Below are 14,258 nucleotides of genomic sequence, written 5' to 3' on the forward strand. Positions count from 1 at the left end.
TTTGGGAGCCAGGGAGCACCAGGGTACACAGGCATCATCATCATCCCTTTGACGCTGTTTCCCCGCTCAAAGAAACTGCTCCCAAACCCGTATCCCGCCGACAACGCCAAAAAATTCCTATGTGACACGGGTGGAGAGCGAGCAGGGTGAGCAGAGAGAAACAACGCCAAATGGTGGTGGAAAGAACTTTTATTCTTCCAACCCAAACAGAATTGCAATTGTAACAACAGGAAACAAATTAAAATAAAAAAAAAAGAAGGGAGATTTCTGCCAGTACTCTGTGTCCGTAACCTCTACCACCACAGGCTTCCCTTGACAAGGGTTGCAAAGGTGCCGTCGAGCCTCCTGCTCCGCCTATGCGTGTCTTTCACGTAGCAACCCCTTCCTTTTGTTGTGTGGCAGCTTCTCCACGGTACTCCAGCCCTCATCCACTTCTCGGTCTCCTGCGCACTGCTTCCAGCCTCCTTTACCCACTGTTGCCAGTTACTTCCCTCTTCTTCTGTCACCAGATCCTCTTTATTTCCAGGCACTGCCCTCTGGCTGATCACACTGACTGCTGATAGACCCATCAATTTGTCACAGGTGGGAGTCATTTCTCCCCAATCAGTCTGTATGCCCAAGGTGAGTGAACTTGCATCCAATTAAAACCAGGTCAAAACCAAGTAAAAAACCATGCAATGAATAAAACCACACTAGATAAAACCATGCAATAATTACAAATAAAAACTGTATAAAACCAAATAAAAGGAAAACCACTACACATATAAAAACAGAATGTTCACTTCCAACACTGTGACATCTGTTTATAACAAAAATTAGGTATATTTAAATAAGTTTCTTATTGGGCTAATTAAAAAAAAAACAAAAAAACACACGATCCTAACAAAGATATAAAAAGTTGAAAGTTTTCCAGAAAACCTTCAGGTTTAAGAAGGCTTCTTAGAATAAAACCCTACATAGCAAAAGCTGTTTTGTGGTCTTATTGATTGCTCATGCACATATAATAAGCTTTAATGAGTTAAACTTTCATATCTTTTAATATCTTCTTAAGTCTTGCTATGATCAGCAGAAACATATTTCTTTTTATGCATAAGGTTTATATTTCTGTAAGGGATACTCCAGTCGTAAACTCCCAGGCTGGTAGAAGATAATGACTTGGTCAGTATTGTTTTTACACAATCTACTTTCCCTTTAATGCCAAGAAATTTTATTTATTTATTTATTTATTTGTCAAACCAATTAAATGTAAATAAATGTTTTCATTTTAGGGTAAAATCTATACGACAATCAGGACACACCAGATTAATAACGATCACGGCTCAGGGTGAATATTGTCAATACCAGTGGTTGGACAATATATCTGGGCATCCATAATGTCTGGTTATGTTTTCATGTGAAGATACAGCAGACAGCCTGCAGCAGTATGTCATTATTGTGTCATTATTATTGGATGGTATGTAACTTTTAATTGTGTATTGATTTACAAAGTCTATTCCAAGCTGCTGGCAAAGTGATGAAAGTTAATAAGTGAAAAGCAGATGTTTTGTATCTACCATTAGACAACATTGTTAGCTGCTTCTCATGTCACTCCATTGTTAATTCAACTGCTTTGACTTCCCATCCACTTCAAATTTAATTTTAAAATTTGAATTTTAACTTATAGAGAATTACATAGTCAGACACCAGTTTATATCAGGGAACTTCTGCAGCAGATCCCTGAGGTCATGTGATCACGGTCTGCTGGTCATACACCAAACACGTCAAAGTCTAAAGGTGATAGAGCCTTTGCAACAGTTGCTCCTACCCTGGAACTGGATCTGGAAGTCCCTTTGTCTGAGCTTAAAAAGCAGATAAAACCCCCTTTTCTTAAACTTGCTTTTGCTTACATTTTGTGATCTTGATAGGTGCTATATAATTAAAATATTCTTTTTATTTATATATTTATTTATTCATGTTTTACTTACTTTTGGCCTCAAGTCTGACTTTGAAACTTAGTTATATCATGTCTAGAAAGAATCTCTTATCTTTAATATGAATCTGTAAATTCAGTGATAGCTTTAATTGATCATTGAGTTCGGAGGGTCCATAATTCCTTGTTAGGATTCTATCTTTACTCCTTTTCTAAAACAAACTTTTAAAACCACAGCAAACATAAAAGGAATATCTTGAATGCAGACAGAATTTTGATTCATTTATGATCATTTTTATTTTTAATCTTTGTTGCCTACACCCATTTACACAATGACCTTCATCTCAGTTTCGGCTTCGATGTTTTACCTCCTCCCTGTAACATCCAGGCCGCTCCTTCGGGGAATTCCTACCCGCAGAGGGGAATTATGTTGAAGACATCTCTCTATGCTGCAAAGCTCAGTGTGTGTATGTGTGAGTGTGTGAATACTACAGTACAGGCTCTTTGATGGTTAAAAAGGAGCATGGGCAGGTGGCCCAACTATGTGTTTGTGTTTGCAGGCGAGGGGACATTTTGTGAACTTGTTCTGTAAAACTTTCTCAAATGATTGAAGTCTGGACAGAATAACAAACAGCAGTCTCTGGTATGACAGATGTCTCCTCTCGATAAATGCTTCTGTAACACTTTGATTGTTCAAGCTTACAGTGTCATTATGCAACATTTACATTTACTTTGTTCTTTTTTTACATTGATGATGTTAAAAAATATGGTTTTACCATACCAACTTTATTTAGAAAGCACGCTCACATAACCACAGCTGAAACAAAGGGCTGTACATCAGAAATAAGTCAAGTGTAAAAGCATAAGACATAAAAGAAATAATAGGATAATGCAAGAAAAAACATAAAATAAATAAAATCCATTTCTCACACTGGGTTGAAAACCAATGAGTAAAAGGGGCCAGTCTAACATTCAAAGGCTGATTGTTTCATATTTTAGGAGCAGCAATAAAAAAAAATGCTCTGTTCTCTCTGAGCATCTGTTTATTAAGTAAATTTTAGTTAAATGAAACAGCTTAAAATAGCATAGTAATTCTGTGTGAAAATGTGCAAATAGGCTACTACAGCTGCCACTTTCATTTAAAAAAATGGGTGCATTGCAGACACAAGAAATATATTTCCAAAATGAGGCTAGTGCTAATATTTTGGAGTAAAGATATTTACGAACCCTGTTAAAATCAATCAGATAAACCTTATCTGCTGTCAAGCCATGCTTTTTTCTTTAACACCTATAAATGGACTCATGCCTATCACCCCTGAGCACCATGTCTGGTGTAATCAGTGTTGATGTTCAATCCAGCATGAGTATGAGTTGCAGTCACACTCGATTTCAAAGCATTAATAAACCTCCACAACACTGCCTTTAGACCAGGATGAAGATTCATCACACTGAAACCAGTTCTCAGGTAATTACATAACCACATAATTTCCACAGCATTGTCATTCACTGCTCATCCATGGGTGGGCCACATCATAGTGATAATCACACGGTGACTGCCATCTTTTCCCCACATGATGAATGCACAAGCAGATTGACCTTAATTGACTTTGAGTGCAGCATCTCCAGCAGTGTTCAGTAAAATCAACTGAATGGGTTTAGTGGTCTGTGACAAGAGCTTTTCTTTCTTTTTCTCCTAATTATGCACACTGTAGGGGCTGTGGGCCTGTGGAGGACAGACAGGAGGACACAATCGGAGCTCCAGACTTGTAAGAGAAGCTCCTTGGAAAAGACTTTCATTTCATTGTCTGTGCAGAACTGCTTTTGAAAAATCTAAATCCCCTTATGTATTTACTCCAGTTAAGCTCGTGCATTGTTCCAAACTTGCCTGATCTCCCTGAAGTCAAAGGTGTTCATTGTTTTCTAAATCCATTCAAAGAAGTTCAGACGGCTCCAAAACTTTGTGGATACAGTGCACATGGCACAATACTGTGTGTACAGTATTGAAGTTTGTTAACAGATTACTTGATATTCTTTTCTGCTGCTTTAGACCAACAAATAATTTTCGTGACAAAATGGTTATGAGGGACCTGTCTTCCAGCTTTCTAAGAGGTTCATATTAGTTGCATTCCCTCCAACAGCATGTAAGATTGGTACTTTAGAGGACGCCATCATAGGTTATACCTGTTACAAAAAGAAAAAATAACATTAACATTAAAGGGAAACTCCAAAAACATAATATGTGTTCTTAAAAAATCGAAATTTTTAGTTTTTTTGCTTTGTATGTAAATGTACTAAAATGTGTTGCAAGCATTAAAGAAACCTTCAAGTGAATTGCATTACTCTAAAGTCATGCTGGGTGTCACAAAACCAATGTACAGCTTGTGTTTATCGCTTCAAAATAAAATGAATTTTGCATCATGCCTATTTTAGAATTTATCATGCAGAAAAATTATAATACCATAGTCCAAAACTGACATGAAAAGAATGATGGGCAATTGCTGTCCTTCTACAGACATATCCAATATTTGCTTAATTTTTCAAACGAAATGACCCAAGTAAACATTTGTGGGTGGGGGGGTGGAGCTGTAGCTTTATCTGTTTAAAGTTCACTGTACAAGTGAGTAGTCAATGACCCACATACTGTGAACCAGGCATTTTTGAAGGTAAAGAAATGGAAATGCAATAGATAAACAATCGCCTAATCTTTGACTAGCTGCATTGAAGTTGCTGAAGATAAAACTAAGGCATATAATCTTACAAAGATAAAAAAAAAACTGAACTTAAAAGCTGAAAACTGTTTGTCTATTTACATGGATTCCACATACAGTAAGAGCCGTCACCCAATTTAGACGTGAATATTCTCAAATTAAAGATGAAAGTCTACATTATTTAGCTCATATTCATGATAAAACTCCAAATGAATGTTGTGTGCAAGTATTTTCAAACCTAACTATAACTTTGACCCTTATGACCAATAAAGTTTCAGCTTTGTAGCTTTAGTTTACTGCTAAATATATCTACACCAAACTGATGATAATCAGCCTCAAATGCTCTTTTTATTTGGCATTTTAGATTTCTTTCCACCCCTCCTCTCTGTGAAAGCTGGGACAGCTCCAGCCCCCCAACAACCCTTGAATGAGATAAAACTCAAATAAAAAATAAATGTATGGACATTTTTTTTTGTTTGTTCTTTGTTCTCTTAAAGTGACTCTGATCATGTTTGTATTTGGTATTAATTGTGTGTAAGATTCAGGGTGGCCATTTGTGAGTGGAAATAAGCCCTCTGGGTTCCTTTAGTTAGTGTCTGTTCTCAGTGGATTTGCGATAGAGACCCCTGCTACACCCAGTTTCTATGGAGACCCTGTGCTGTACATTGATTTTGGCTGCCAGAGTCCTCTATAAAACCCCACATGTATCATCTTTTGAGCTGATAGATACTGTAGTTGAAGTGAGGTGGGTCTCACGACTTTAAATTGAAGAAAGAGCAGTGTACTCTATTGCTGAATAAAAATGCTTTCCCTCACAAACCAGCTGTCCTCTGCCCTCACCCTTTCCTCCTCATTTGTTGACAGTGCTTAAATTTGCATATTAACATGTTATGTGAGAACAGGAATCAGCAAAAGGCAGAACTCAGCAGTTAAATCTCAGATAAAAGTGCATTGCCTTCATGCCTTCACATACACTTGAGACTCACTCTTTGAACTATAGCATACATTTGTTGAGCTCCTTCAGTGACCTGTGGGATGCACAAACCACTTTCTCAGCATCTCTGGCCCTCTCCCCTATGGATAGCCATTCCCCACTGGGTCAACCTCAGAAGAGATGCTGAGCTTATATGTCCCAGAAGTTAAATTTCTTCTGTTTTCCACAAGGTTAAGCTAACTGTGTGAGTTTCCAAGACGACCAATGTTGCTTACTGAGAGGACAGAATGCATATATGATGCAGAAAATAGCAAATGACATCTCTTAACTTATCAATCATCTATACAAGAGCAGGGGTTTATCCCGTTTTAATATTTCATGAAAAAGGTGTGTTTGCTACTTTAGCTCTGCCTCTACAAATGTAGGCTACGCAGGAAGGAACCTGATCTAATTTTACTGAAGGTATGCTCCTCGGCGAACGTGAGCTGGAGGAGCGAGGCAAAAACACGATCCCTGGAGCGGTGTGACATCAAAACGCGCTACCGCCGATGACCTAGAAATAGAGCGTGCGTTTCCCATCCTGTGTGCGTAAGCAGCAGCGGAGGCACATGGCACGGGCTTTACGTTTACGTTGCTGATTGCGTGTCAATAAAGGAGACACTGCAATTGGATAGCTTTTTAATAAAAAGTCGTCGGGACTTCCATTATTGCGAGCAATTAAAGGCAAAGCCATCGAATGGATTACATGCACGGTACATTTTGTGCCCTCACGCTCATTCACTGTCTGCGCGCGCTCAAGCACGACACAAAATGAATGGGTTACATTAAATATAATCTGTCATCAGCATTGTGTGATACATTTCCATCATGTTAAAGCGGGGATTGCAACCTTTCGACTGGGTGATGTTATAAATCTAGCGGTTGTGAAGAATAAACGATTACATACGCTCGTGCCAAACAGAGGGCTCTCGCGCTGCTGCGTGCTCTAGCTTTCAGCAGACACAGCTCAGTAATTTTATCTGAGTCGCCGACTGTGCGTGTGGTAGGCGGACCCCGAACACTTTTCACATCCCACTTTTGAGAAGATTACTAGGACAATTTAGTGGGAAACACATGACAGTTACACAGCTGGGAGGGAAGGCGGACGGACGTGTAGTGGGACAGAAGAGGCAGGACAACACGCCGAGGGTCGAGACAGCCGAGAAACGAGCGGTGGCCAGATCAGTGTGGAGATATTTGGAGTTGGAAGAGGACACTGATACTTCCCTGGTAAGGCGCTGGGAGACAGACAGCTGCTGAACGTGTTAACCTTGATGTGTATCTCTTGCGAATGTGATCTCGGTATAGTTCATTTCTAACAAACGCGTTACGCATGTGTAGCATTAACCTCTGTGTGTAAAACAGTAGATTTGGGATCGCAAAGTGGATGTCAAGTCATTAGTGCTGTTTTTTTAAGTTGCATATTTACAGTCATTGTGCGCTAAGTTTACAACGAGATCCAGAGCCTTTAGAATCACACAGATCCCTTTTGTAAGGTGTCCTTTATTCCTTTATATCTGTAAATCTGCAGGAATGATATGGGTCACAACCGCATAAATGTTTACTCTGCACCCTAGAGTGCTGATGAAAAGGAAAATTCTAATGGCAAGCTGTCAAACGTGATTCTCTCTCTGTGATGATCGAGATGAGCATCTAAGTGACGGCAAATTTGGACCTTGGAAAGACAGGAAGGTCTTCTGTGAATATTCCTTTTAAGCTATTAAAATGGCATTTTTGGATTAGGAATGGCATAATTTGATTTGGTGTAGTTTGACAGCTGCTTTAACCAGCTTGTTACATGTTCCTTTTTGAAATATACATCATATTTTAAATCATGATAAAAAGACAACCACAGTTGGCTACAGGTGCCATCTGCTCCCTAATGTTTAGTGATCTTTAATAGCCCGAGAAGCATGTTTGCACATTTGGTCATATGCCAGTTCTAAGCAGACACATGTCCCAGACATTCTGCACATCCTCTCTAGATGTACAGGATAAATATGTTATTTGAAGGTAGAAACATTGCATTTTTTTGCCCAATAGATCTAACTGAAGTAGTGTGAGTACATTTTTTAAACACTCAGAGTTAGATCTCTTACACTGTAGGATGGAGATATAGAATTCCTTTTTGAAAATATATTCATGCATCCAGCTTGACTAGGGGGGAAAAAAAAAAATCCATCCCGTGACTGTCTGAGCAGCGTGTCTGGAGTGACCTCCAGCAGGTGAAGTCCTTCATCATTCTCTCTTCCCTGATGAGTCACTTCAGGGGCTTTTTGTGCAGCAGGTGAGACTGTGATCGCTGGAGCAGGACTAGAGCTTGTGTCTGGCCTCTTTGGCCTCTGCAGTTACAATTGACTGGCTCCTTTCTCTGGTCCGTGTGTAGCCGAAATCCTGCCCCATCCTAGAATGAAATCGCAGTGTTACCAGACTCATAAAGCCTAAGGCGGCATTCTGCATGCTGAGCTTTTGATCTGTTGTGTGATTAAAGTCTCCACTTGTCTGTTTTAGACTGTATTACATCTTTGCACATGCAAGAATGCATGTGTGTGTGGTCATGCGCATGCATGCTGATTATTTGAACAGAGATTTTAAAATTTGGTAAAAAAAAAAAAGAACAAAAACGAAAAGGACATGTTACAATAGCATTCATTCATAACTACTGTGTAAATGATTGTCTACTATCATATTTGCAATGATTTAATCACTGCTTATTTGATGACAGTCATCTATCCAACAAGAAAACAGCTATGATTACTCTCCTCAAGATTTTTTCCCCTCATTCAATTGTGGAAATGCAAAGCTGATGACTCCTCTGCCTGCCTCTTCTTCATTATTAGAGTAGACAAACATGGGGATTCCGTACCTTCTTGTTTGATTTGATCAAAGCTCTGTGCCCTCAAACACTTCATTCTGATCCTGAAACAGTATTGGTTTATGTCTGCAAGAATGAAAAGAAAACATGAAGGAGATTTCTTGGTATTAGATTTAATTGTAGTGGTCTTTGAGAAGAAAGGAATGCCCTGCTCTAATTTTATCAGTGGAATTATACAATAAAGAGACCAGAGCCAGTGTCTAGTCAAGAGGGTTAACAGGGATTTGATTTTCATCTTTGAAAGACAAAGCAAAGAATTTGTTTAACCCTTACAAATGAGACTCTTGCATTTATACTGTTTTCTCAGTTTTATATTTGTTCCCTTTAACATGACAGATGGGAGCTATAGCATCTAGGTCATGTCTTATGATGGTGTGTTTTTAAAGTTTTTGTTTGTTTGTTTGTTTTAACTCAAGCAGTGATAGATTTAGTATTTAAAACTTATTAAAAAAATTAGGTTAATCAAAGTGACAAATTTAACCCAATATGACTATCTTTTATAGGGGACAATTGTCAGTAGTCTTTTATTTTACAGGTGCTGGCTGGTTTATGAAGGGCTTTCATTATCAGAGAACGTACTAAGGGATGCAACTGACGCTTTGCTGCTTGAAAAAGGTCAAACCACTAAAATGCCAGTCTGTTGGATCAATGAGAATAGGAAAATTATTACACCCTCAACTCTTAGCTGTCCAGGAATGAGAAGCAGATTAGTGAGTTTCTAGCCAGTCATGCGAGCGGCTTCTTGTATAATTAAAATTTTATTTAATGCCCTGAAGTTTTTTCCCTGTATAATAAAATCTGATCATCGACTGCTATTGTACAGTAGTTTCTGTACTTTTTAAATTTTTTTATGTGGGTGAATAGTTGTGAGCAGTTCAAAAGTGCCGAAGGATTATTTGGGTTCACTGAATTTATTTAGTAAACAAGGAAGTAAACAACAAACACATTTTCATAATTCTCAAACTCGAGGATTAGGGGAACAACCAGAGAGAAGAATAATTGAACTTCTGAGAACATCTCACTAGAACAAACAGTATAAAATTTTACCATTAGTTCTCCTTTGAAACCCCCAAATCTCTGTAAAATACTCCTAGACTTCAACTAAAACTGGATGTTTTCTCATTAAACATACATAGTTATTGTTCTTTGCACAATTCTTTGTTGTATGAGGAATTTGACTCTAAAGTCTTACATTGATCTGCTTAGATTGGGTGCCTGCTGTACTCAGGAGTTCTATGTCAGTGGATTGGGATTTGGACTACTGTGGTCCTGCAGCATGTGACATTGTCAGCAGTACAATATCCACTGTGGTGGTCACACTGTGTACTTGTACTTCCAGTTGAATGAATGCATTAGTCCCCACGATGCACACTCTTCCCCCACTTCCATCCCCACGTGATGAGAAGGAAACAGGAGAGAGATGAGTAGCAGAAGCCAGGAGCAGAATGTGGGACTTTGTTTTGGGCCACATGATTGAGGGTAGACGGAGCTGGCATTGAGGAGTGTTGTGTTGAGGATGGGTTGTCGGGATTCAAGGCCAATTGTTCTTGTTTGTGTACAGTTTCCATATAGATGTATGCATATGCATATATGTATGCATGTCTATCCATATCTAATATGAATGCATGTATTTATACTGGTAGGGGGGTAGTGGTGGCTCAGATCCAGGTGTGAAATTAGCCAACATTATTACATGCAAAGTCAAAATAAATACAACAGGTCAGGTGAGCGATGCTGACACAATTTACAATGCAACATTAGCATTAGTCTTAGTCTGGAAATTATTCAGATTCTATAATAATAAGAATAAGAAAACCTTTATTAGTCCCTCAGTGGGGAAATTGCCTAATAAGAAATTATAATAAGAAAGGAACATAGCATGAAAAATTTTGTAGATTCTGAAGTAGAGTAGTAACACTACATATCTAAACACTAACCTGGTGGGATGTTATTATAAATTAGGGCTGGGTGGTATGCTGACTTTTTGACTTCTTCTGGTATATTTTGAAATATGCTAAGAAATCAGACCATACTTTTTGTACCGAAATAATCTGTTGCCATCTGTTTTCCAGTAAAAAGCAGAGGATGAGTGTATACCTCTCTTTACTGTGGTGCAGCCTCACCCCCACTTCTCTTCTGTATTTGTCAACAAGAACTAGCCTTCCACAACGTGTCAGACTAACTGGCTAAACTTGATAGATGAATATTACAAGAAAAACACCCATCATTAAGTATTCAGAGACTATAATTGTAGTCTATATCAAGGATACAAATACAGGGGTAAGAATAATTCTGTTTGTTCAGCACCAATTCACAACAAAGTAATCTCAAGGAACTTTTACAGATGCAGTATAATTCTGTACAATTAATAGTCCAATTATAATCTCTAAACTCAATTTAAGTAGGAGGGAAAAGCTCCTGTAGAAACAGACTCAGAAAGGGTGGCCATCTTCCTCAACCAGTTGGTGGTAGGTAGGACAGGACAGAGGGGTCAGCAGCACCATATGTATGTATAAGCCAGGTTTATCTGCTGAGAGTAAAAAATAAACACAAATTAATGACCGTAACAAAATCTTTTTTTTTTTTTACATGGAGAAAAAGGGTAGAGAGAGAAATGGAAGGAAGTGCTTAGTGCATCATAGGACATCCCACTTCAGTAAAGGAATGAAGGAATGGCCTAAGGTCACCCAAGCCTGCCCTAAGTATAAGCGTAATCAAAAAAAGAAAAAAAGAAATCTAAGCCTATTTTAAAGGTTAGATTTCTGGGGTTGGTCTTCCTCTCAAACTCCAACTGGAAGCTGATTCCATAAGGAGGGAGCCTGATAACTGAAGGCTCTGCCTCTCATTCTACTTTTAGAAATTCTAGGGGCCACTGAAACCTGCACTCTGAAGTGCTCTGTTGGGGAAAATAGGTAAATGGTAAATGGTAAATGGTCTGTATTTATATAGCGCTTTACTGTACCTGGGATGATACCCAAAGCGCTTTACATTATACATCACATTCACCCATTCACACACACATTCACACACTGATGGCGGAAGCTGCTATGCAAGGCGCTCAACCACGACCCATCAGGAGCAATTAGGAAACTGATCTTTGCAAAGCATCATTTCATTACACAGCTGCACATTGGCAAACAAGGATGGCTTGATATGTCTTTTGCTTACATTTTTTATTTGCATGACCCCAACAGAGGTTTAATTACTTATGTCTAACATGGTCTGTTGTTTATTTTATAGATTTTTAAAAAAAAATCTATTCTAGCTTTTCATTTATATGTCAGAACATACTGTCACATAAATGGGTAAGGCATATTCTCTGTAATTTCATTAGTCTTTAAATTTGTTAATATGTGCTTGTGACATCTTTCTAGTGGCATTGCGTTACCAACAAATATGTTTTCACCTGCAAATATGTGCCAGAGTTAAATATCAAAGCAAAGAACAAAGTCAGAATGTATCAGCTGCGTAAATGATTTATAGAAATATTTTTTCCTGCTATGAAATGGCCACACTACTTCTGATTTCCTTGTCTTTTATTGCACACACTCACTCTTTACTTCCTTTCCTTTAAAATTGAGTTTAACAAATGTTATCAGAGCCAAGTCGTTCTCTTTTAAAAAAATGTGTCATCCCTGAATTGTGTCACACTCCATGTATGTATGCATTAATCTTTTTGGGCAGAAGTACACACCCCTATTTTGACCCTATGCAGGCTGGCTTGCAATATAAAAAAGATGAGCCCATTAAATCCCAAAATGTGGTCGCTTTGAAATGTACTCACAAATCAAAAGGGAAGAAGTGGATTTTCCTGGTTTACACGTTTCCATTCGAAACAGACTGTTATGTTCACTTATCATCACTCCAGATCTATCTCTGTTAGTGAATGTGTCACTTGATACATTACTGAAAGCAAATGAAATGAAAAAGATATCTTATTAATCCTTTGATGCTTAATTTTAAGCTTATGCAATAGATTTTGTCAAGGTATTTTTAATCAATTTCAATATATTTTTAGATTAAAAAAAAGGACCTGCTACTGTTTTGTATCTATGACGTTTTTGTTATTATTATTTCTTCTTTTTTTTATTATTCTCTTGCCAATAAACTCTGGTGCTTTTGAATTTTTTTAACAACAATTAATTAATTGTTTGCCAAAAATGTCAAAACTGTGAGTTACTTAAAATTCGTACGAGTTCATCATATATCTGTTTTCCTCTGTAAAGTTGTACCGGTGTTTGTAATTCTGCCGTCCCTCACCGCACTATCCTGTCCCCACATCACCTCTGTGTCTGCACGATGAGCTGCAGACTCACTCACAACTTTCTATATTCCTTCTTTTAAAAATTGACCTGTTGTCAAATCTAGCAACTTTCTTGAGAAACTACAACTGCTTTGCACTGAGGAGATTCACTGAAGCAGCCCTTTGAGAATAACCATTTCTAATTTGCATTACTGAGTGTCAGCAGCACGTTCAGCTGACTACAAAGCTGTAAGCTGTGAATGGGAACTAATTTTGACATATGACATCACATTTGTACAGTCGGTGACAGCTGGTTAACCTCAATGTTCAGTCTATTTAAAGGCATCAGTTTTACTTGGAACTGAATTGTATTAAAACTCTACACAGGAGACCAGAAAGAGAAGCAAACAGATGTTTAGGGATGACAACTGAATGTTTGATGGCTGATAGTGAAAACAAATAATATTATTGTCCATATTACCAAAGGCAGTTTTCAGATATTTTTTTTTGTTAAATACTATTTGTTTAAATGAATTAACCATAATAAAAATGTCATATTTTCATGATTGTACACTTTTTGCTATTACACGGCCGAGTCAGAACTTTGGTGTACATTTCTGGTGCTTTCGCAGTCTCACAGGCTAAATTTGATTTAGCATTAGCTTGGAGAATAGCATTACCATTCCAGCATTAAGTTATTGTCCAGGCTAGCTCTCATCACCCTGTCTTAATCACAGAGAGAAAGAAAGAGAAAAGAATGAATTAAGGATAAATGTAATGTTAAAGGGATCTCAGCCACAGAGATAAGTTCTCATTTAAATAAGTCAGCACTTTCTTCTACATCACAGAATGTGAAGTAGACGTGTCTGCAAAGAAACTTGTCGACCTGTCAAACATTCAAAGCAACTCATAATCACTTCAAGAGTAACATGACACTTAAAAGCCTTTCCATTGATGCATTAAATGACTGTCTTTTGTGAGTCTCCTGGGCCCCAGGCTGTGGAGCTGGATCACAGATGACGACTCATTTCATTTCAAAATGTTTTTATGTCTGGCTTACTGAGTTTTAGGATTCTGTATCACACTGTTTTGCTTTGCTTAGTTATTTATTTTGCCTCAGGTGTTTTTATCTGGCTTTTCTTTCTATTGTTATGAAACATTTCTTGATATTCTTGCTTGAGATGTTGTGACTTTTTTTGCCAGCGCGTTTTCGTGAAGGATTTTTGCAACCAAAGTTTTAAAAGATGCTTCATAAATTACATTTACTTGTTATAATTTAGATTTTGAAGATTTTTTTAATATTGTTCTCGGGGTCTTCTACGTCTTGGAGGCCGCCTCGGGGTGAACACAAGCTGCTGTGGATGTAGAGGCAGAGCAACCAGTTGATGAGCAGGGGGTGAGATGGAGGAAGGGGGAGAGCGGGGGGAGTCGGTATGGCCAGCAGTTGGTGACTTTTGGAGTGCATCCACCTTATGCCTCTGGGAAGGTGTCAAAGAACCAGGATGCTGACATGGACGAGCATCACCCCTGTACTGGGCCAACCTGCCTCT

General features: G+C 38.2%; 1 protein-coding gene across 2 annotated transcripts in view; it reads left to right on the plus strand.

The window, feature by feature from the left end:
- The first annotated feature begins 6,465 nt into the window (after nucleotides 1-6,465).
- LOC121637489 (sodium-coupled neutral amino acid transporter 3-like) overlaps nucleotides 6,466-14,258 on the plus strand; it is a 43,322-nt gene continuing 35,529 nt past the window's right edge. The window contains exon 1 of one of the 2 annotated variants that reach the window (XM_041981682.1): nucleotides 6,466-6,820. The gene's annotated coding sequence lies outside the window, so the exon portion shown is untranslated. The remainder of the gene's footprint in view (nucleotides 6,821-14,258) is intronic. The other variant, XM_041981683.1, reaches the window with a different exon arrangement.

This window comes from Melanotaenia boesemani, chromosome 3, assembly GCF_017639745.1.
Source record: "Melanotaenia boesemani isolate fMelBoe1 chromosome 3, fMelBoe1.pri, whole genome shotgun sequence".
NCBI lineage: Eukaryota > Metazoa > Chordata > Actinopteri > Atheriniformes > Melanotaeniidae > Melanotaenia > Melanotaenia boesemani.